The sequence below is a fragment of the Salvelinus namaycush genome, chromosome 1, assembly GCF_016432855.1.
Source record: "Salvelinus namaycush isolate Seneca chromosome 1, SaNama_1.0, whole genome shotgun sequence".
In the NCBI taxonomy this organism is placed as follows: Eukaryota; Metazoa; Chordata; class Actinopteri; order Salmoniformes; family Salmonidae; genus Salvelinus; species Salvelinus namaycush.
This window is the reverse complement of record NC_052307.1, coordinates 82,158,377-82,184,238: the sequence shown is the minus strand read 5'-3', so window position 1 is coordinate 82,184,238 and position 25,862 is coordinate 82,158,377. Positions and strand designations below refer to the sequence as shown.

The 25,862-nt window shown below is 43.6% G+C and overlaps 1 pseudogene; it reads left to right on the top strand.

The window, feature by feature from the left end:
- The window catches only part of LOC120053290, a 27,289-nt pseudogene extending 1,427 nt beyond the window's left edge, over positions 1–25,862 (top strand).

Here is a 25,862-nt window from a genome sequence, read left to right as displayed (position 1 = left end):
CTGAGCAGAAACCTTAGCAGAAATCTCCTCTTCGAGGGGTTTGGTCAACTGAGAAGAGCTGAGGTAGTTAATGGTGTCAGACCTACGCAGTAAAACCGATTGGAATCGGTCAGTGCAGACTTGGTCCAGAAGCTACTAAACACAAAGCGAACACTAGATGGCACCAGTATAAAGGAATGAGTACCTCTGTCAGTCCCTCACACTGGTATGGTCAGAGGGTGCCATCTGGCTGTAGTTAGCTGCCTAAGCAGCATTAATCCCTCACACTAGTAGTGTCCAAGTACCATCTGGCTGAAGTTGCTTTCTCACGGTCATCCCAACACCCAAGGTTATTTTGGAATGTTGATGGTGGTAGACCTGTCTCTCAATCGCAACAGCCGTGGTCAATGTTGAAATGAAACTCCAGTCACCCAAGTCATAGACTGTTCTCTCTGCTACCATACGACAGGCGGTACCAGAGCGCCAAGTCTAGGTCCAAAAGGCTCCTTAACAGCTTCTACCCCCAAGCCATAAGACTGCTGAACAATATCAAATGGCCACCCGGACTATTTACATCCCAACAGCCGTGGTTATTTTAGAATGTTTACGGTGGTGTGCCTGTCTCTCAATCCCAACAGCCGTGGTTATTTTGGAATGTTTACGGTGGTGTGCCTGTCTCTCAATCCCAACAGCCGTGGTTATTTTGGAATGTTTATGGTGGTGTGCCTGTCTCTCAATACTAACAGCCGTGGTTATTTTGGAATGTTTACGGTGGTGTGCCTGTCTCTCAATCCCAACAGCCGTGGTTATTTTGGAATGTTTATGGTGGTGTGCCTGTCTCTCAATACTAACAGCCGTGGTTATTTTGGAATGTTTACGGTGGTGTGCCTGTCTCTCAATCCCAACAGCCGTGGTTATTTTGGAATGTTTACGGTGGTGTGCCTGTCTCTCAATCCCAACAGCCGTGGTTATTTTAGAATGTTTATGCCTGTCTCTCAACCTATAATGTTTACTTGTAGTATTCTCTGCCCTTCTACCCTTCATGTGTAACCAGATAATAAATTACTCATGATAACAAAATGGAAAGTGTGGATTGCACCCACGCAGAGATGACATTCCAAAAACTCATTCTGTGAAAGATTGATGAATAGTTCCAATATATTGTGTAAATGAGACAACCATGTACCCAATGCCTCCTATACTTTTCAGTAAAACTTTAACACTAAAGCCTGCAGATATATTATAACTTCTTGTAAGCATGAGCCTTCATGATGTGTTGTAGTAACTGTAGGCTTATAACCTACAGTATATTATGTCTCTCTATCAACATTTCAGTTGACCAATTCTTACAATGTGTTCTGCAACATAATGCATTATACCTGTGCAGTATAGGGTTCTGAATAAAAACATATGGAAATATAGCCAGCAGGTAAATTATTGTCTTAAAATACAACAGTTAGGTTTAATATATATATTTATATTGAACAGCTTGCAACAAGTTTATTCATGTCCATCTTTTTGGCTACAATTGTATGGAGAGCTTTTACCCCCAAGCCATAAGGCTCCTGAACAGCTAATCAAATGGCTACCCAGACTAGTTGCATTGTCGTCGTCCCCCACCCCCTCTTTTACGCTGCTGCTACTCTCGAGTTATATCATCTATGCATAGTCACTTTAACGATGGGGCTCTTGAGTGGCGCAGAGGTCTAAGGCACTGCGTCTCAGTGCTAGAGGTGTCACTAGACACCCTGGTTCGAATCCAGGCTGTATCACAACCCGGCCTGTGATTGGGAGTCCCATAGGGCGGCGCATATTTGGCCCAGCGTCGTCAAGGTTTGTAATTGTATATATATTTTTTTTTATTAACCTTTATTTAACTAGGCAAGTCAGTTAAGAACAAATTCATATATACAATAACTAATACGACATCAACACACAGTTCCAATGGGCAATGACACAGCTAACTCGTTGGCTTAAATTCCTACAGAAAATCTATCTCAAACTAAAACATCTGTCTATGTGAACATGTGATCTCACGTTTGATGTCGAAAACATGCTGGCACATAAGAACACTATCTTAGTATCTTCCAAAGTGTTAATGATATTCAGCTTACATAAAATGTTTGTTAATTTGTCAAATATAATGCAATAGCGACAAATACAACATGAGATTGAATCACAAACCTTGTCAAACATGACTGTCTGTTATCTAGCCCCCCACGAAGATTTGAAGGACCCACTTGACTTCCACTTCACTTGCCAGTGATACTGAAGCTAACTGCATAATTTTTCTTTATTTTTACTATTTTCTACATTGTAGAATGATAGTGGAGACATCAAAACTATGAAATAACACACATGGAATCATGTAGTAACCAAAAAAGTGTTAAACAAATCAAAATATATTTTATATTTGAGATTCTTCAAAGTAGCCACCCTTTGCCTTGATGACAGCTTTGCACACTTGGCATTGTCTCAACCAGCTTCACCTGGAATACTTTTCAAAAAGTCTTGAAAGAGTTCCCACATATGCTGAGCACTTGTTGGCTGCTTTTCCTTCACTCTGCACTCCAACTCATCCCTAACGATCTCAATTGGGTTGAGGTCAGGTGATTGTGGAGGCCAGGTTATCTGATGCAGTACTCCATCACTCTCCTTGGTCAAATAGCCCTTACACAGCCTGGAAGTGTGTTGAGTCATTGTCCTGTTGAAAACCAGATGGGATGATGTATCGCTGCAGAATGCTGTGGTAGCCATGCTGGTTAAGTGTGCCATGAATTCTAAATAAATCAGACGGTGTCACCAGCAAAGCACCATCACACCTCCTCCTCCATGCTTCCCGGTAGGAACCACACATGCAGAGATAGTTCACCTGCTCTGTGTCTCACAAAGACACAGAGGTTGGAACCAAAAACCTAAAATGTGGACTCATCAGACTAAGGACAGATTTCCACCGGTCTAATGTCCATTGCTCATGTTTCTTGGCCCAAGCAAGTCTCTTCTTATTATTGGTGTCCTTTAGTAATGGTTTCTTTGCAGCAATTCGAAACTATGAAATAACACATATGGAATTATGTAGTAACCAAAAAAGTGTTAAACAAATCAAAATATATACAAGATTCTTCAAAGTAGCCACCCTTTGCCTTGACAGCTTTGCACTCTTGGCATTATCTGCCAGTGTTTTCTGGACAGAAATAATAAAGTGTTGTATCTGCAAAAATTCACTTCACCTCCGTCACAGACTGGTCTTCCCTGGCTGCCTGACTCTGCTGAGATCCCTGTCACCATCTGATCCTCCTAAAATGAGGCATGACAAAGAATTACCATGGTGTACATTTATACATTATATTATCCAAGAATAGAATCAATGGTTCAATAATTGAAATGACTGTTGTTCCCAGATCTCAGACTGAAGCTTTAACCTGCTGTCCTGTAGCTACTGTAGGTCTAGCCATCAATTCCAGATGGAACTTTCTATTATTCACTGAATATACTGCAAAATTCCCTGAGCTCCATAGACTGGTCTTCCCTGGCTGTTTGACCCTGCTGGGACCCCTGTAATCATTTGATCCTGCTAAGACATGATGAGCACTAGAAGGCTGCATTCCTGCGGGATGTCTGCGGTCCCGACAGAGATCATTGCGGCACGGTCAGCATTTTTCATGCGGGAGCGGGCGGTCACACAGACGACTTTGGGATGAAAATAGTTTTGTTGTCCCACAGATTATTTTGAAACGGTCCTCTTTCTACTTTGTATGCGTTAGCCTACCCATTGTATTAAAATCACATAGTCTTCGCATTATTCACTCAGAATTCGCTGCTTCAACTTCAGTAGCCTACCTCTCCTAGTTGGGCATAAGAGTTGAAGTGCGCCTAGTATGTGTGGTCTCATTGAAATAGAATAGGCTGCCTACATGGGCGGACAATCAAGTGGCAGTTGAATATGAAATTAACTTAAATATGATTAGACTAGTTTACTACAGTGTCGTCTATAAATAAATATTGATAATGAAAATAAGTGGAGGGTTCTCAACCAACGTGAGTCGAAGTGCAATCAAACAATGTGATTGAGAAGGAAAGGCACAATGCACACATAGGTTAGGTTACTATGGTGACCATGGGTTAGGTTACTAAGGTGAGTTAGCGTTGCGCCTTTTCATTTTCAATAAGTATGGACGTGGGCGACCGTTGTTGATGTGTGCAGAAGGTCCCTGGTTCGCGCCCGTGTCGGGGTGAGGGGACGGTTTAAAGTTATACTGTTACACTCAACTCTACGGTGTTGTCCCAGCCAGCCTTCCAGAAGCGTTTCCTTCACACAGCCTGTCAGCCGCTCTGTGGAGTCCACGTGGTCTTAAATCCAGTCGTTCAAACAGCCTACCCGACCTCTGAGGCGTCAGCATGGTCCTAAAGCACTCGTTTTTCTTGTATTGTTTCACATTCCAATTATAAAACTGGGGGGGCAGTGATAGTTGTGCCCTTGGGAAATATCCATTCTCTCCAAGCCAGTAATGGTTAATGATTTGAGCACTGTAGTTGATTAGACTAAATTATATTGTGAGATTCCCCACTTGTTCATAAGAATGAAGACATTACTAGAGCGGGAGAACTAGAATGGCTGTGAACTATCAAGCCTGTATGATTATCAGTTATCATTAAAGCAAGTTAAACGAGAACCAGTACTACTTTTCATTGACATTTTTCACACCAAATACAAACATAGGAACAAGAATTTACAGACGCACCCCAACAACGACTACATCTCTGGTCACGCCCCCGTCCCTAGTGCCTGGTCACGCCCCGTCCCTAGTGCCTGGTCACGCCCCGTCCCTAGTGCCTGGTCACGCCCCGTCCCTAGTGCCTGCTCACGCCCCCGTCCCTAGTGCCTGCTCACGCCCCCGTCCCTAGTGCCTGCTCACGCCCCCGTCCCTAGTGCCTGGTCACGCCCCGTCCCTAGTGCCTGCTCACGCCCCCGTCCCTAGTGCCTGCTCACGCCCCCGTCCCTAGTGCCTGCTCACGCCCCCGTCCCTAGTGCCTGGTCACGCCCCGTCCCTAGTGCCTGGTCACGCCCCGTCCCTAGTGCCTGCTCACGCCCCCGTCCCTAGTGCCTGCTCACGCCCCCGTCCCTAGTGCCTGCTCACGCCCCCGTCCCTAGTGCCTGGTCACGCCCCGTCCCTAGTGCCTGGTCACGCCCCCGTCCCTAGTGCCTGGTCACGCCCCGTCCCTAGTGCCTGGTCACGCCCCCGTCCCTAGTGCCTGGTCACGCCCCCGTCCCTAGTGCCTGGTCACGCCCCGTCCCTAGTGCCTGGTCACGCCCCGTCCCTAGTGCCTGGTCACGCCCCCGTCCCTAGTGCCTGGTCACGCCCCGTCCCTAGTGCCTGCTCACGCCCCCGTCCCTAGTGCCTGCTCACGCCCCCGTCCCTAGTGCCTGGTCACGCCCCCGTCCCTAGTGCCTGGTCACGCCCCCGTCCCTAGTGCCTGGTCACGCCCCGTCCCTAGTGCCTGGTCACGCCCCGTCCCTAGTGCCTGGTCACGCCCCGTCCCTAGTGCCTGCGTTATTGTTTGCCACATGGCCTTAAATTGTACCAGTTTGTTTTTCTCGGTCGCCCATGCTATTTTAATAATACATCATTACATTTTTCCATTCTGTTAATGGTGGCGGATGAATTGATTTCCAAGTTTTAATATATATATTTTTCAAGATGAGAAGAGACCCAACTGGCTGGATGATTATCTCACTACACTCCCATATGCCATGTCTTGAAATATGCAGACAGGTGGATAAAACATCACTTTACATTGTAATAATTCTGACAGACAATTTTGTAGCTCTGCCTGTAATTCTTGGACTATAGCATTCCCAGAACGCATGGATTATTGAATCACTGTTAGTTTTACACTTAAGGCATGACACTGCCGTTGTGCTGTAGAATTTGTGAATTTTTTTCTCTTGTATAATCCATTCTATACATTAGTTTATACTGGATGAAGTGTACATTTTTGTTACATTTTGTTTAATTAGTTATGCTTCAACTTTCCCCCCATCTTGTGCCAACGTCAGTTGTTTTTAAATCTTGGTTCCAATAGTTTATATATTTTTCTAAGAGATAGTCAGTTGGATATGCTCTCTGGAAGGTTTTTTATATCTTACCTATAATATCAACATTCTTTCTGACTCAACATTTCCCCAAGCTTGCTCTGATCGAATCAACATTTCCCCAAGCTTGCTCTGATCGAATCAACATTTCCCCAAGCTTGCTCTGATCGAATCAACATTTCCCCAAGCTTGCTCTGATCGAATCAACATTTCCCCAAGCTTGCTCTGATCGAATCAACATTTCCCCAAGCTTGCTCTGATCGAATCAACATTTCCCCAAGCTTGCTCTGATCGAATCAACATTTCCCCAAGCTTGCTCTGATCGAATCAACATTTCCTCAAGCTTGCTCTGATCGAATCAACATTTCCCCAAGCTTGCTCTGATCGAATCAACATTTCCCCAAGCTTGCTCTGATCGAATCAACATTTCCCCAAGCTTGCTCCCCAAGCTTCCCCAAGCTTGCCCCAAGCTTGCTTAAAAATGACTTTTTAATTCTCTCATGGAAATACATGTATTTCCTGTTACCACGTCATGTTTTCTATGCCTTTTAGTTTTCCATGTGGACCAATTTATCAGTGAATTGTGAAAAGCTCTCCAAGGATTGTTCCAGAAGGTTGTGTTTGTAGGGAGTGATACTGGTTCATGTAGAATACGTTTCCTACTCTTCTATATTGTTATAGTGTTCTTAACTTTGAAGTTGATAATGTTCATGGCTTTATATTTTGAAAATAGACACGAGTTAGCAGAGTTAGCCCATGTCATGTTAGGTCATTCTTCTACATGTTGCTTAACATTCTAACTGTACAGAAGAACATAACATAAAAATGTCCATTGGTAAGGAGGAAACAAACTCTCATACTGATAAGAACTACACTTCTGTTAAGTTCACATCTGTCACCTTACCCTTCTCATGCAGATTTCTACTGGAAGCCTTGGAGGACCTAGACACAAGCCTGCGGAAACTACACTCGAGGCTATTCGTAGTACGAGGCCAGCCCACAGATGTCTTTCCAAGACTTTTCAAGGTGAGGAAATGTCAAATGAATGATCAAATCAGCTAGGATGACAAATGTGGTATGTGTAGATAGGCTGAAAAGCACTCAGACACATACACAGATCTCCACATCGCGCTTTGTCTCATTCGCAGCGCTGCACTTGCTCGCTGAGCTATAGCCTCTCTAACTGCTTTGGTAATGAGTTCACACACCACTTCAATATGTCAGATTGCTTATGATACCCAGATGCAATGGTATTAAACTCTAAATAAAGGGCACAGGCTGCCTGCTGTAAGTCATGTACACTTTCTTGCCCTCACTGTGCACCTGGGCAACACCGTTAGTGTTGATATGATACACAACCATGTCAGTCCAAAGGAGTTGAATTACAAGGCAGTTGTGTTTGTGCGTGCCTTCTGTGAACCGCTACCTGGTAACACCCAGACAGACGCCACTGTTGCAGTAGTCAGGATCGGGGTTCTGACTCAATAGTTAATGGATAAATGTTGGTGATGCTCCTCCTAGTCTAGGTGGGGGTTTTTCAGCATTTTATTCAGACGCATATTTGCATAAAATATTCCGGTACGGTCATTGACCTGTTTTTGAAAGGGCATGAATTATGCAAGAGCAGTAACTGGGTGCCTCAGTCGTGTACAGAGCGCACAAACACAAACACACACACACACACACACACACACACACACACACACACACACACACACACACACACACACACACACACACACACACACACACACTACACTACACTACACTACACTACACTACACTACACTACACTTCATTACAGTTGTGTGCGGGTACATCAAAGCTGGAACCGAGAGACTGTTTAACAGCTTCTATCTCCAGGCCATCAGACTGTTAAAACAGTCACCACTAGCCTTAGTTACTGTTCTAGCAAACCTGATGGCCGAATGTTAAAGACCGTCTAGACACTCGAGAGCACCCTTACCTGCCGATCTATAAATGATGTCTCCGTCATCTAGCATGGCTAGGATGGTCATCTGAATCAGGGTTAGTTTGGCAGCTGGGGTGAAAGAGGAGCGAATTCGATAGAGGAAACAAAGTATAGATTTAACTTTAGCCTGCAGCATTGATATGTGCTGAGAGAAGGACAGTGCACCGTCAAGCCATACTCCGAAAGTACTTGTATGAGGTGACTACCTGAAGCTCTAAACCCTCAGAGGTTGTAATAACACCTGTGGGAAGCGGGGCATTCTTCTTACCAAACCACATGACCTGTGTTTTGGAGGTGTTCAGAACAAGGTTAAGGGTAGAGAAAGCTTGTTGGACACTAAGAAAGCTTTGTTGTAGAGCATTTAGCACAACATCCGGGGAGGTGCCAGCTGAGTATAAGACTGTCTCATCTGCATATAAATGGATGAGAGAGCTTCCTACTGCCTGAGCTATGTTGTTGATGTAAATTGAGAAGAGCGTGGGGCCTAGGATTGAGCCTTGGGGTACTCCCTTGTTGACAGGCAGTGGCTGAGACAGCAGATTTTCTGACTTTATACACTGCACTCTTTGAGAGAGGTAGTTAGCAAACCAGGCCAAAGACCCATCAGAGACACCAATACTCCTTAGCCGGCCCACAAGAATGGAATGGTCTACCGTATCAAAAGCTTTGGCCAAGTCAATAAAAATAGCAGCACAATATTGCTTAGAATCAAGGGCAATGGTGACATCATTGAGGACCTTTAAGTTTGCAGTGACAATCCATAACCTGAGTGGAAACCAGATTGCATACCCGAGAGAATACTATATACATCAAGATAGCCAGTCAGTTGATTATTGACACGTTTTTCCAACACTTTTGATGAACAGGGCAAATAGAAATAGGCCTATAACAGTTAGGATCAGCTTGACCTCCCCCTTTAAATATAGAACGAACTGTGGCTGCCTTCCAAGCAATGGGAACCTCCCCAGAGAGGAGAGATAGGCTTGGCGATGATAGGGGCAGCAACCTTAAAGAAGAAAGGGTCTAAACCATCTGACCCAGATGTTTTTTGGGGGTCAAGTTTAAGGAGCTCATTTAGCACCTCGGACTCAGTCACTGCCTGCAGGGAGAACGTTTGTAGCGGGGCAGGGGAAAAAGAGGGAGAAGCATCGGTGATAGTCGCATTAGAAGGGGTGGGAGATGAGGAAATGTTGGACGGGCAAGGAGGCATGGCTGAGTCAAATAGGAATCCTGACTTAATGAAGTGGTGATTAAAGAGCTCAGCCATGTGCTTCTTGTCAGTAACAACCACATCATCAACATTAAGGGACATGGGCAGCTGTGAGGAGGGTTTATTCTCCAGGTCTTTAACCGTTTTCCAGAACTTCTTGGGGTTAGACCGACAGAGAGAGAACTGCTCCTTAAAGTAACTAACTTTGGCCTTCCGGATAGCTTGAGTGCACTTATTTCTAATTTGCCTGAACGATAGCCAGTCAGCTTGAGTATGCGTATGCCGAGCCTTTCGCCAAATGCAATTCTTGAGGTGGAGTAACTCTGCAAGATCACAGTCGAACCAGGGGCTGAACCTGTTTTTAACTCTCATTTTCTTTATGGGGGCATGTCTGTTATCAATACCACTGAAAATATCAAAAAAGAAGGTCCAAGCATCTTCAACAAAGGGTATTAAGCTGATTCTATACCATTTTACAGAGGCCAGTTCATGAAGGAAGGCTTGCTCATTAAAGTTTTTTAGCAAGCGTCTATGACAAATCAGGACAGGTTGTTTCACTGAGCAGCCATTATGAACACAGGCTGTAAAACAGTGAGCACTAAGGTCATTACAGAAAACACCTGATCTAAGACCACTCTCTACCCCACCACCAAAATTACCCCACTTTCCCCCTCCAGGAGTGGAATGTCACCCGGCTGACCTTCGAGTACGACTCAGAGCCCTATGGGACGGAGCGCGACACCAACATCCTGAAGATGGCGCAGGACTTTGGCGTGGAGACCCGCGTCAGAAATTCCCACACACTCTACAAACTGGCCAGGTCAGAGTTCATTTTATCTCCTCATGCCACCACTTAGCACCGCACCACCAGCTTAGTGGCAGAGCTCTGGGTTGAAGTTCCCCATTAGACACAGATCTAGGATCAGCTTACCATCCCCGCAACTTAACTGTAACAATTTGGAGGGGAATGCTAGACTGACCTCAGATCAGTGTTTAGGAGCATCTTAATCCACCCGTGCTGTCTGGAGGGGCTGCTCTCATCTGATATTAGTTGACTGTTTGTCTGTAGTGGTGTTTGCCTCCAATGAGGTCTGCCATTTTGTTGTTGATGTTTATAAACACAGATCAATATTAATTATTGGTCTGGCACTTTGAAATGCAGGACAGAGTTAACGAATATCGCCTCAGCATATATCCAAGCCAAAACAGAGAACTACAGGGATAGAAATGCCCTTTAATATGTCTGATTGACTCTGTTCACTTCTTTGGGATGGAGTTTGTAAAAGTAACAGTTGGCCTAATTGAGTGACTTTGGCAGTTTTACACAGCTGTGCTCCTCACTGCATCATTTCCTGGGAGCTCTATCTGCTGGTATCGCGTTTCCTTCTACTGAGAAAAGATGGATGCAATACAAGCTGACAAGGTCTGAATTGCAGGCAAGTCTTTTGTATTGACATCTCTGTTGCCTCCAGTGTCTCCAGTGGATTGTGACTCAAAAAAAAACCAGTGTGTGTCTGAATGGTTGAGTGGAGTGGCATGTTTCTCTCAGAGATGCATACTGCCACATGAGAGCAAGTCCAACCGGTGTCGGCGATATGACATGGGCATTTACATAAGTATTCATACCCCTGAGTCAATACATGTTAGAATCACCTTTGGAGTCTTTCTGGGTAAGTGTATAAGAGCTTTGCACACCCGTATTGGTGGGTCTGGTGATGAGGGAAGATTCAGGCTGATAGTGGGTCTGGTGGAGAGAAGGAAGAGCGAGGAAGAGAAGGAAGCGCGAGGAGGAAGAGTACTATAGGAAATGTTGATGGGGAAGAAATTGATAGTTACAGTGCATTGGGAAAGTATTCAGACCCCTTGACTTTTTCCACATTTTGTTGTGTTACAGCCTTATTCTAAAATAGATCAAATATTTTTTTCCCCTCATCAATCTACAGACAATACCCCATAATAACAAAGCAAAAACAGGTTTTAGAAATGGACATATCACATTTACATAAGTATTCAGACCCTTTACTCAGTACTTTGTTGAAGTACTTTTGGCAGCGATTACAGCCTCGAGTCTTCTTGGGTATGATACTACAAGCTTGGCAGACCTGTATTCGGGGAGTTTCTCCCATTCTTCTCTGCAGATCCTCTCAATCTCTGTCAGGTTGGATGGGGAGCATCGCTGCACAGCTATTTTCAGGTCTCTCGAGATGTTAGATAGGCTTCAAGTCCGTGCTCTGGCTTGGCCACTCAAGGACATTCAGAGACTTGTCCCAAAGCCACTCCTGGGTTGTCTTGGATGTGTGCTTAGGGTAGTTGTCCTGTTAGAAGGTGAACATTCGCCCCAGTCTGAGGTTCTGAGCGGTCTGGAGCAGGTTTTCGTTAAGGATCTCTCTGTACTTTTCTCCGTTCATCTTTGCCTCGATCCTGACTAGTCTCCCCACAGCATGGTGCTGCCACCACCATGTTTCACTGTAGGGATGGTGCCAGGTTTCCTCCAGACGTTATGATTCAGGCCAAAGAGTTCAATCTTGGTTTCATCAGACCAGAGAATCTTGTTTCTCATGGTCTGAGAGTCTTTAGGTGTCTTTTGGCAAACTCCAAGCCGGCCGTCATGTGCCTTTGATTGGTGGAGTGCTGCATAGATGATTGTCCTTCTGGAAGGTTTCCTATCGCCACAGAGGAACTCTAGAGCTCTGTCAGAGTGACCATCGGGTTCTTGGTCACCTCCCTGACGAAGGCCCTTCTCCTATTGCTCAGTAGGGCCAGGCTGGATGCAATACAAGCTGACAAGGTCTGAATTGCAGGCAAGTCTTTTGTATTGACATCTCTGTTGCCTCCAGTGTCTCCAGTGGATTGTGACTCAAAAAAAACAGTGTGTGTCTGAATGGTTGAGTGGAGTGGCATGTTTCTCTCAGAGATGCATACTGCCACATGAGAGCAAGTCCAACCGGTGTCGGCAATATGACATGGGCATTTACATAAGTATTCATACCCCTGAGTCAATACATGTTAGAATCACCTTTGGAGTCTTTCTGGGTAAGTGTATAAGAGCTTACCCAGAAATCTACAGGGGTGTCTGACTCCTAACTATCATCTCAGTTGCACATAATCAATATTGTAGCAAAGCCAGGTAATCTTAGGGGGAGAAAGTAAGTTCAGATTCTTCAAAGTAGCCACCCTTGCATGGCTGAGAGAAAGCCAAGAGTGTGCCAAGCCGACATCAAGGCAAAGGGTGGCTACTTTGAAGAATCTGAAATATAAAATATATTTGGATTAGTTTAAAAAAAAAAAAATTACTACATGATTCCATATGTGTTATTTCATAGTTTTGATGTCTTCACTATTATTCTGTAATGTAAAAACAATAAAGAAAAAACCTGGAATGAGTAGGTGTGTCCAAACTTTTGACTGGAGCTGAATATATAAAAAAATGTTTTCTTTGCTGCTGTAGGTAGCATTAGCTAGCGCTAGTCAGCTGTACCTGTGCCAAAACTCTGGTATTTTTAATCCTACCGCTTGTTTTCCATCTTAATTGGTAAGCCAATTTTGTTTTATCGTGCTCTCTCTAGTCTCTCTGCAGCAGACATATAGTGAGCAATATGTTTGGAACATAAAAGCGTAGTATTCGAATCACAATACATATAGAGTCGTGAGAATAGCAATACATATCATAACAGCACTTAAATATCGTGATAGTATCATGATAATATTGTGAGATCCATGGCAATTCCCAGTCCTAATGGGAAAGGCTAGATGAGAGAAGATGTAGGGAGAGGGGAAGTTGTACTTCTCTTGTTGACGTGAAGGGAGACCCTGCCCACTGCAACAACAAAGTCAACCCTCGCATGACGTCTTTTGTCTTCCCCTGTTGGTCCAGAACAAGCCCACACACACTGTCAATTACACAGTCTCATACCCAGCCTGATAATCTCCCCTTACTGGTTGTGAGAGATGATGACACTGTCACACTACACAACATGTGCTGAGGGGATCTCTGCAGCAGTCAGCCATGGTGGACAGCATGTGCCTGCCTAGCGCCAGACAAGGCGGCTCTGTCCTGATAGAGCGGTGCACAGTGTTCCTGCTCTATCTATCTATAGCCCAATATCTTTCAGTCAGTTTTTCTTACTGCAATAGGACTGCTGAAAAAGATTGGTTTAGTCTGAGGTTTTCTCTGCTCTGTATATCTGATGAATTCCATTGCTCTCTCTTTCTCATTCTCTGCATTTGAGTCTTTCGCTCTCTCTCTCATCAGATCGAGCATAAATTGGCTCTTAAGAACTCCAAAGCTTCTCATTTATAACGGTTATAGACTGTGTTTAATATAATGGAGAAGGGAGGGGTAGAGCCAGCCTGCATTACTGATACTGTTGTATAAGGGCTGAGGCAGTAAAGGTTGATCCTCCCTTCTCCATTATATTAAACACAGTCTATAACCGTTATAAACGACAAGGTTTGGACTTCTTAAGAGCCAATTTATGCTCGATCTGAAAATGTGATCAGAGGCGCCGTACTATGGATCGTTAGACGCAATGGTGGAGCCTCCGGAGGCATGCAAAGGCCCAATCTAGTTCCATACCACATGCCTTACACCTCCCAAATGTTGTAACAATGTAGAGAGCTCCTGTATAGCTCCGCATTGACATGATTGGTTGACGGTAGGTGAGGGTGGCAGGTCCTGTATAAACAAACTCACTTCCTTGACAACATCCTTCACAACAGCTCTGCGATGCCCAAGAAGTATGAATGTCCTGACTTCTGCAGAGTCCGTGTCACAGTAAATGCTGCACAGCCATTGAAGACATCTGATTGACCATGCAAAGGCTCTCATAAATACACACTGCTCAAACTGTCGTTTTTCAAAAGTATTTTTTCCTGTTCGAGTCCCAGAACATCAGTCATTCATCACGTACCTTGCAGAAAGCCTACAAGCCATCCGAGTCCCCCCAAAACACCTACAATAGATTACCAGGATTACATTTCCTTGGTAAGCTTTTTAGATGTCACAGGCACAGCTATTAGTAATCTGAATGTCCTGAATTATGTTGACTTGTAAATGCTAGTCTGCTACTGCAGCTGTGCCGCTGGGCTAATTAAAAAACTGTGACCTTCAGTGATGCAGACTTTGGTATTAACTGTGATTACACGCTGGCACAGCACATGCTGCATCTGTTGTACTGAGGTAAACAACAAATTGATTCAAAACGTTTCCCTCTCCTGTGTGTGTCTGTGTGCACGCTTGATTCCCTCCCCCAAACTTCCTGTCCTCAGAACAGGACTGTCTGTTTACAAAAGGTTCCCTCTGGGTTTCATTATAACCCTTGGCTGCCATTGTGGCTCTGTGAAGGAATGAAGACGTGGCAGGGGCTGAGATGCCAGATGCCAGGAAATACTCTTAAAATGACTGTTTATCTACAGTACCAGTCAAAAGTATGGGCACACCTACTCATTCCAGGGTTTTTCTTTATTTTTACTATTTTCTACATTGTAGAATAATTGTGTAGACATCCAAACTATGAAATAACACATGGAATCATGTAGTAACCAAAAAAGTGTTAAACAAATCAAAATATATTTTTGATATGAGATTCTTCCAAGTAACCACCCATTGCCTTGATGACAGCTTTGCACACTCTTGGAATCCTCTCAACCAGCTCAACCAGGTAGTCACCTGGAATGCATTTCAATTAACAGGTGTGCCTTGTTGAAAGTTAATTTGCGGAATTTCTTTCCTCCTTTAATGCGTGTGAGCCTATCAGTTGTGTTGTGACAAGGACGGGTTGGTATACAGATGTCCCTATTTGGTAAAAGACCAATTCCATATTATGGCAAGAACAGCTCAAATAAGCAAAGAGAAACGACAGTCCATTACTTTAAGACATGAAGGTCAGTCAGTCAATCTGAAACATTTCAAGAAGTTTGAAAGTTTCTTCAATTGCAGTCGCAAAAACCATCAAACGCGATGATGAAACTGGCTCTCATGAGGACCGCCACAGGAAAGGAAGACCAAGAGTTACCTCTGCTGCAGAGGATAAGTTTATTATAGTTAAAACTTTTTATGGCTGCAGGGGCAGTATTGAGTAGCTCTGATTAAAGGTGCCCATTTCAAACGGCCTCGTACTCAATTCTTGCTCGTACAATATGCATATTATTATTACTATTGGATAGAAAACACTCTCTAGTTTCTAAAACCGTTTGAATTATATCTGTGAGTCAAACAGAACTCATTTGGCACAAACTTCCTGACCAGGAAGTGGAAAGTCTGAAATCGAGGCTCTGTTCTTCTTCCTGCCTATACATGGGCATGATACGTAAGAGTCTACGTGCACTTCATAGACCTTCCCCTGGATGTCAAGAGGCTGTGAGAGAAGAAATTTAGTGTTTATCTTGGTCTGAATTGGAATACAAGCTCTTTGTATGACGTGTCCCTCATTTTCGGTACTCTTGGGAGCGCGAGGTGGACAGTGGGATTGCCTTCTGTTTAGCTGCCGTTATGGACGACTACTATCTCCGGCTTTGATTTTATTTGATACATGTGACCATATCATCGTAAAGTATGTTTTTTCAATATAGTTTAATCAGATTATTGAAATTTTTTCGGGAGTTTTGCCGTGTTCCGTTCTCTGACTTTGTTGACGATGGAGAGATCCGTGCCACTTGGCTAGTGCGCGTGCTAAATCAAGAGGGAAAGTTGCCGTTCTAAATCCAAACAACGATTGTTCTGGACAAAGGACACCTTGTCCAACATTCTGATGAAAGATCAGCAAAAGTAAGAAACATTTTATGATGCTATTTCATATATCTGTCGTACATGTGAACTAGTCGTGGGCGCCCAACGTTTGGGTACTCTAGCTATACCGAAGCTGCATATCGTAATGAAGTTATTTTTAGAATTCTAACACTGCGATTTCATTAAGAACTAATGGATCTATCATTTCCTATACAACATGTATTTTTTTGTTATGTTTATGAATAGCTATTTGGTCAGAATATGTGTGTCAGAAAAAGTGTCAGGAAAAATCCGGACGTAGTGGGAAAAAGTAGCTAAGTTAGCACAATGTGTAACCATTGATTTCAGCTCTAAATATGCACATTTTCGAACAAAACATAAGTGTATGTATAACCTGATGTTATAGGACTGTCATCTGAGGAAAAAAATCAAGGTTAGTCAAAAATTATATATCTTTTGCTTGTTTGTTACGATCGCTTACTTTTGCTACTGGGAAATTGCTTGTGTTTTTGGCTATTGTGGTAAGCTAATATAACGCTATATTCTGTTTTCGCTGTAAAACACTTGATAAATCGGAAATATTGTCTGGAATCACAAGATGCCTGTCTTTCAATTGCTGTACACTATGTATTTTTCAGAAATGTTTTATGATGAGTATTTAGTTATTTGGCGTTGGTGTCTGTAATTATTCTGTCTGCTTTCGGTGCAATTTCTGATTGTAGCTGCAATGTAAACTATGATTTATACCTGAAATATGCACATTTTTCGAACAAAACATAGATTTATTGAATAACATGTTATAAGACTGTCATCTGATGAAGTTGTTTGTTGGTTAGTTTGGTTGGTTCTTGGTTAGTTAGGTTGGCTTTGTGCATGCTACCTGTGCTGTGAAAAATGTCTGTCCTTTTTTGTATTTGGTGGTGAGCTAACATAAATATACGTGGTGTTTTCGCTGTAAAACATTTTAAAAATCGGACATGTTGGCTGGATTCACAAGATGTGTACCTTTCATATGCTGTATTGGACTTGTTAATGTGTGAAAGTTAAATATTTTGAATTTCGCGCCCTGCACTTGAGCTGGCTGTTGTCATAAGTGTACCGACGTCGGGCTTGCAGCCATAAGAAGTTTAACTGCACCTCAGATTTCAGCCCAAATAAATGCTTCATGGAGTTCAAGTAACAGACACATCTCAACATCAACTGTTCAGTGGAGTGGAGACTGTGTGAATCAGGCCTTCATGGTTGAATTGCTGCAAAGAAACCACTACTAAAGGACCAATAATAAGAAGAGACTTGCTTGGGCAAAGAAACATGAGCAATGGACATTAGACCGGTGGAAATCTGTCCTTTGGTCTGAGGAGTCCAAATTTGAGATTTTTGTGAGACACAGAGTAGGTGACCGGATGATCTCCGCATGTGTGGCTCCCACCGTGAAGCATGGAGGAGGAGGTGTCATGTTGGGGGTGCTTTGCTGGTGACACTGTTGGTGATTTATTTAGAATTCATGACACACTTAACCAGTATGGCTACCACAGCATTCTGCAGCGGTACGCCATCTATTCTGGTTTGCGCTTAGTGGGACTATCATTTGTTTTTCAACAGGACAAATAACCCAACCCAACTCCAGGCTGTGTAAGGGCTATTTCACCAAGAAAGAGAGTGATGGAGTGCTGCATCAGATGACCTGACCTCCACAATCACCCGACCTCAACCCAATTGAGATGGTTTGGGATGAGTTGGACCGCAGAGTGAAGGAAAAGCAGCCAACAAGTGTGGGAACTCCTTGTGGGAACTCCTTCAAGACTGTTGGAAAAGCTGTCATCAACGCAAAGGGTGGCTACTTTTGAAGAATCTAAAATATATTTAGATTTGTTTAACACTTTTTTTGGGTACTACATGAATACATAGTTTGATGTATTCACTATTATTCTACAATGTAGAAAATGTAGAAAATAAAGAAGAACCCTGGAATGAGTAGGTGTCCAAACATTTGACTGGTACTGTACATTTTGGGGAAGACTGGAACAGACTCTGGTCTGTCCCCCTCCTTACAGGAACAGACTCTGGTCTGTCCCCCTCCTTACAGGAACAGACTCTGGTCTGTCCCCCTCCTTACAGGAACAGACTCTGGTCTGTCCCCCTCCTTACGGGAACAGACTCTGGTCTGTCCCCCTCCTTACGGGAACAGACTCTGGTCTGTCCCCCTCCTTACGGGAACAGACTCTGGTCTGTCCCCCTCCTTACGGGAACAGACTCTGGTCTGTCCCCCTCCTTATGGGAACAGACTCTGGTCTGTCCCCCTCCTTACGGGAACAGTCTCTGGTCTGTCCCTCTCCTTACGGGAACAGACTCTGGTCTGTCCCCCTCCTTACGGGAACAGTCTCTGGTCTGTCCCTCTCCTTACGGGAACAGACTCTGGTCTGTCCCCCTCCTTACGGGAACAGACTCTGGTCTGTCCCCCTCCTTACGGGAACAGACTCTGGTCTGTCCCCCTCCTTACAGGAACAGACTCTGGTCTGTCCCCCTCCTTACGGGAACAGACTCTGGTCTGTCCCCCTCCTTACGGGAACAGACTCTGGTCTGTCCCCCTCCTTATGGGAACAGACTCTGGTCTGTCCCCCTCCTTATGAATCCAGGATGTGGCCTTTTGTTAAAAATCTTAGAGGCAAAAACGGATCAGAAAAAATCTAATTCAGACGAGGGCTTTGCTTTGGAAAAGTTATATCAGCAGCTCAGAGCAATGAAGCAGTACCTCCCATTAATATTCATTATAGCACACTGTAGCAAAACTTCTGCAATGAAAAGTTCAGGTAGTCCCTCCCTGTTTCAGTCCATTTTCTTCCATTCGGTACAGTAACTAATGAATACGACCTGGTTAGTGAACACCTGTGGTTTCTCTGTTCTAGGATCATTGAGATGAACAACGACATGCCCCCGCTGACCTTCAAGCGTTTCCAGGCCATCGTCCAGCGGCTGGAGCTGCCCAAGAAGCCCCTCCCCACTGTCACCCGACAACAGATGGACTGCTGCCAGACAGGTATCGCGGCCAGTTACGATGAGCGTTACAGAGTGCCCTCCCTCGATGAACTAGGTGAGGGACATGTGTGTGTGTGTTGGTATCTCTCATCATCATCTGCTAGTGATGATAAATCGGTTTGATTTTGAATGGAATTAATTAGACTTTTTTTTTATCAGGCAGGTTTTAAGAATCACGGCTTGGGTCCTGCTGCGTGGAGGGGCGGGGAGACTGAGGCACTGGAGAGACTGAACAATCATATGGACAAAAAGGTGAGTCACCTGATCTGGGTGTATCCAGGCCTGGCAAAGTGACCAGCCGGCCAAGGCTCCCTGGCCACCTCTATCACAAACACTGAAGATAAAGTTAGTGTGGATGCTTCTTCAAGTACTTTTCCTTATGATAAACCTACAGTATGTTTTGTAGACACACAGAGCGATAGCTCATTTGCCATCATGTGAAGGTTGGTCCACCACACATGGGGCGGCAGGTAGCCTAGTGGTTAGAGCGTTGGACTTGTAACCGAAAGGTTGCAAGATCGAATCCCTGAGCTGACAAGGTAGAAATCTGTCGTAATCTGATGATGATGATTAGCTGTGTGTTAGAGCAGGGCTGCAGCAAAGACCTGCACACCCAAAGACTCCCAGAGGAGGGTTAGTTTTCACCATCTAACCAGACTCTCAGATGAGGGTCTATCTCTCTCTATCTGCTCATTACTGGGGTATCTTCAGTAGGGACCTACCTGAATTTGTCCAATACAAACTAGTTCACATTTTCGATTATTTTTTACCAAAAAAGAGGCGTGGTGACCGCTTTGTTATTGTTTCAGTTAAGTACTCTAACTTTAATAATGTATCTCTATTTGTTACAAGTGTTGAGGAGGGGTGTGTCTGTGTGTCTGTGTGTCTGTGTGTCTGTGTGTGTGTGTGTGTGTGTGTGTGTGTGTGTGTGTGTGTGTGTGTGTGTGTGTGTGTGTGTGTGTGTGTGTGTGTGTGTGTGTGTGTGTGTGTGTGTGTGTGTGTGTGTTTGAGCATTGGTTTAGGCCTAGGTGACTGGGTCATGTCTAGATGGGATACAGCTTTTGTCAAATTGATGTCAAAAGTTGAAATGTTTTGCATTTTAACTAACCCTTACCCTTTTCCTAACCTTAACCTAATTCTCCTAACCTTAACCCAATTCTCCTAACCTTAACCTAATTCTCCTTACCTGCTAGGAAGAGTCCATTTTGACAAACGCTGTATCCCTTCTGAACAACCAGGTGACTGGTTGAATAGTGTTATATTTCTATATGTGATGTATTGCAGGTGTTTGAGGAGCTGCTCCTGGATGCAGACTGGAGTGTGAACGCAGGCAGCTGGATGTGGCTCTCCTGCAGCTCCTTCTTCCAGCAGTTCTTCCACTGCTACTGTCCTGTAGGCTTCGGCCGGGGGACTGACCCCAGCGGAGACTACATTAGGTACACACAGAGCGCACACACAGGCTGTCCAATCCCCACAGGCCCCTCTACAGTAGTGTACTTGACAGATTCATATCACAATGGAGACCGATCTCTCGTTGAACACCCGAGCAGAGCTGCCAGGACGTCAGTCAGATTCACCTGGTTGGGAAACTTTTTGACGGCTCGATGTTTTTCCATCGGTCGACTGACAGGCGGTGATATGAATTGCTCTGTGTTGCATTGCTCTCCCCTTGAGCTAGTTTTTGGTTGTGTAACGTCATGTAATTACATGGCTGGTAGCGTAACAGTCAGCTTTAGCCCTCATGCAACATCCAACATCAATGTGTGTGTGTGTGCGCGTCAAGACCCAGTCACGCTTCTCTGATTCAGCCATGTTTTATATTATTACCAAGGATCTATTCTAGAAGTAACTCTGTCAGTAACATGTTTTATATTATTACCAAGGATCTATTCTAGAAGTAACATTGTTTATATTATTACCAAGGATCTATTCTAGAAGTAACTCTGTCAGTAACATGTTTTATATTATTACCAAGGATCTATTCTAGAAGTAACTCTGTCAGTAACATGTTTTATATTATTACCAAGGATCTATTCTAGAAGTAACTCTGTCAGTAACATTGTTTTATATTATTACCAAGGATCTAATCTAGAAGTAACTCTGTCAGTAACATTATTTTATGTTATTACCAAGAGTCTATTCTAGAAGTAACTCTGTCAGTAACATTGTTTATATTATTACCAAGGATCTATTCTAGAAGTAACTCTGTCAGTAACATTGTTTATATTATTACCAAGGATCTATTCTAGAAGTAACTCTGTCAGTAACATTGTTTATATTATTACCAAGGATCTATTCTAGAAGTAACTCTGTCAGTAACATGTTTTATATTATTACCAAGGATCTATTCTAGAAGTAACTCTGTCAGTAACATGTTTTATATTATTACCAAGGAGCTATTCTAGAAGTAACTCTGTCAGTAACATTGTTTATATTATTACCAAGGAGCTATTCTAGAAGTAACTCTGTCAGTAACATTGTTTATATTATTACCAAGGATCTATTCTAGAAGTAACTCTGTCAGTAACATTGTTTATATTATTACCAAGGATCTATTCTAGAAGTAACTCTGTCAGTAACATTGTTTATATTATTACCAAGGAGCTATTCTAGAAGTAACTCTGTCAGTAACATTGTTTATATTATTACCAAGGATCTATTCTAGAAGTAACTCTGTCAGTAACATTGTTTATATTATTACCAAGGATCTATTCTAGAAGTAACTCTGTCAGTAACATTGTTTATATTATTACCAAGGATCTATTCTAGAAGTAACTCTGTCAGTAACATTGTTTATATTATTACCAAGGATCTATTCTAGAAGTAACTCTGTCAGTAACATTGTTTATATTATTACCAAGGATCTATTCTAGAAGTAACTCTGTCAGTAACATTGTTTATATTATTACCAAGGAGCTATTCTAGAAGTAACTCTGTCAGTAACATTGTTTATATTATTACCAAGGATCTATTCTAGAAGTAACTCTGTCAGTAACATTGTTTATATTATTACCAAGGAGCTATTCTAGAAGTAACTCTGTCAGTAACATTGTTTATATTATTACCAAGGATCTATTCTAGAAGTAACATTGTTTATATTATTACCAAGGATCTATTCTAGAAGTAACTCTGTCAGTAACATGTTTTATATTATTACCAAGGATCTATTCTAGAAGTAACTCTGTCAGTAACATGTTTTATATTATTACCAAGGATCTATTCTAGAAGTAACATTGTTTATATTATTACCAAGGATCTATTCTAGAAGTAACTCTGTCAGTAACATTGTTTATATTATTACCAAGGATCTATTCTAGAAGTAACATTGTTTATATTATTACCAAGGATCTATTCTAGAAGTAACTCTGTCAGTAACATTGTTTATATTATTACCAAGTGTCACGTTCCTGACCTGTTTTCTGTTGTTTTGTATGTGTTTAGTTGGTCAGGACGTGAGCTGGGTGGGAATTCTATGTTGTGTGTCTAGTTTGTCTGTTTCTATGTCAGCCTGGTGTGGGTTCTCAATCAGAGACAGATGGTAGTCGTTGTCTCTGATTGAGACTCATATATAGGAGGCTTGTTTTGTGTTGGGATTTTGTGGGTGTTTGTTACCTGTCTCTGTGTTTGTGTTCTGCACCAGATAGGTCTGTATCGGTTTTGCACATTTGTTATTTTGTAGGTTGTTTGTAGTGTTTCACTTGTGTTTATATTAAACATGTTTAACACTAGCCGCGCTGCATTTTGGTCCTCTCCTTCACCCCTGGAAGAAAACCTTTACACCAAGGATCTATTCTAGAAGTAACATTGTTTATATTATTACCAAGGATCTATTCTAGAAGTAACTCTGTCAGTAACATTGTTTATATTATTACCAAGGATCTATTCTAGAAGTAACTCTGTCAGTAACATTGTTTATATTACCAAGGATCTATTCTAGAAGTAACTCTGTCAGTAACATTGTTTATATTATTACCAAGGATCTATTCTAGAAGTAACATTGTTTATATTATTACCAAGGATCAATTCTAGAAGTAACTCTGTCAGTAACATTATTTCCCATCATCCCCTCTTGTGGCTGTGTTAACAGGGTCAAAGCTGCACCAATGATGATGATGGGTGTTTTGTGGGTGGAACTAGAATTGCCCATGTTGTGTATGATGTCATTTCAGGAGGTATATACCCAAGCTGAAGGACTACCCTAACCGGTACATCCACGAGCCGTGGACGGCCCCCGACTCGGTGCAGAAGGCCACTAACTGTGTGGTGGGGACGGACTACCCCAGACCCATGCTCAACCATGCACAGAGGAGCTGCCTCAACATATGATGAAGCAGGTCTACAACACGCTGTCCAGCTACAAGGGTCTCAGTGAGTTCACATACACACAATCAGTCACAGATAGGGGTGAGGGTTGTAAGGTAGCCAAGGTGCCAGACGCCAGGAACACTGTAGGCCAGGTTTTAGGAGGGACTGAACATTACCCCTTTCTTGTATATTTGTGCAGTTTCTATTTGTGAGTTGGTTATGTTAATGTACCCTTCTCTCTCTCAGGTTTACTTGGCTCCGTCTCCACAATCCAGGAGGAAGTGGAGTCGGCAGTAATGACTGACAGCTCACAGACTCACGGCAACGTCAACGGTAAGTCACCTGATCATGTTTAGTCTCGCCGTCCTGTGATGTCATCATGTGACATTGTCGTGTCGCTACAAACACTGTTCGACTACTTCCTGTCCGACTACATGCCCAGGCAGTGTATTGCATCAACCAATGGTTGTGTGCAACGTCATCGACTGTGTAGTCGGGGCACCAGATTGTTATATCATATGATGTGGTTAGCTGATATGTTAAATACCTATCCAGTCTGCATTGTAGTCAGACTGGAACCTGACCAGTGACTAAGATGTCTGATTTGATTATTAGTGTCTGGGCTTGAACTGCTGTATCCCCGATGCTCAAACGTTACACGCAATGTAGAAGACCTGGATAACCGTTATTAGAATTATTAAACAATTTGATGTAATTATTTATATAATGACCTCTTCTAAAATGTGAGCTTTGAAAGTGGGTTGTGATTGTGAAGTGAGTGTAAAAGCTTTGGGATGTATGTGATGCCACCTGCTGGCTGTTCTGTGTAACATCTCTGCTTTGCTTAGACGGAGTAGGCAAACTTTTTGATGCGTCAAGGACCACATCGGGATTTATAAATCCAACGGAGGGCCGCACAGATGTGTTTGTCCAAATCAATTTGCGAGAAAGGGAAGTTATTTGAAAATATCAAGGCCCATTGCAATATCAAGACCCATTATAATTTCTCTATACTTTATATCGCATTTTAGACGTTCAAGAGTGGCCTCGAATAAAACAATTTCTACCCCTTTTTCTCCCCAATTTTGTGATATCCAATTGGTAGTTAGTCTTGTCCCATCTCTACAAATCCCGTACAGACTCAGGAGAGGCGAAGGTCGAGAGCCATGCATCCTCCGAAACAAGACCCTGCCAAGCCACACTGCTTCTTGACGCACTGCCCGCTTAACCCGGATTCCAGCGGAACCAATGTGTCAGAGGAAAGCCATCCAACTAGCGACCGTGTCAGCGCGCATACGCCCAGCCCGCCACAGGAGTCGCTAGAGCACGATGGGACAATGACATCCCGGCTGGCCAAACCCTCCCCTAACGCGGATGACGCTCTCCCGGTCGCTGCCGGCTCTGTAGTTACGCCTGTAGCACTGTGATGCAGTGCCTTAGACCGCTGCGCTAATCAGGACCCCAATGATTATTCCATTTTTTGATTCAAACCTCCCACGGTCCGGTTTGAATTTTATCAGCCCACTAAACTGTAACTAACCTGCAGTCATTTCATATCTGAACCCAGCCCACTAAACTGTAACTGACCTGCAGTCATTTCATATCTGAACCCAGCACACTAAACTGTAACTGACCTGCAGTCATTTCATATCTGAACCCAGCCCACTAAACTGTAACTGACCTGCAGTCATTTCACATCTGAACCCAGCACACTAAACTGTAACTGACCTGCAGTCATTTCATATCTGAACCCAGCCCACTAAACTGTAACTGACCTGCAGTCATTTCATATCTGAACCCAGCCCACTAAACTGTAACTGACCTGCAGTCATTTCATATCTGAACCCAGCCCACTACACTGTAACTAACCTGCAGTCATTTCATATCTGAACCCAGCCCACTAAACTGTAACTGACCTGCAGTCATTTCATATCTGAACCCAGCCCACTAAACTGTAACTGACCTGCAGTCATTTCATATCTGAACCCAGCCCACTAAACTGTAACTGACCTGCAGTCATTTCATATCTGAACCCAGCACACTAAACTGTAACTGACCTGCAGTCATTTCATATCTGAACCCAGCACACTAAACTGTAACTGACCTGCAGTCATTTCATATCTGAACCCAGCCCACTAAACTGTAACTGACCTGCAGTCATTTCATATCTGAACCCAGCCCACTACACTGTAACTGACCTGCAGTCATTTCATATCTGAACCCAGCCCACTACACTGTAACTAACCTGGCTGAGTGTATTGCATACTGCATCCTAGCCACCTAACCCAGCAGAGAGCCTTGGGGATAAAGTGTGTTGCATGGTGCATCTCAACCTGCAGGATCTCTAACTGGGGCCCTTGTGGTTCCAGACTCGTCCTCTCACTCCGGACAGCAAGACCGGACGCCAGCGGGACCCTCGCCCCCGAGGAAGAGGGGCCGCAGCCCCAACCTGCTGGAGCTAACAGAGTGGGGCACCCAGGCCAAGGTCCATTGCTGCAGCTCAGCCCTTGCGGGGAGCTCCGACAGCTCCCAACAATAA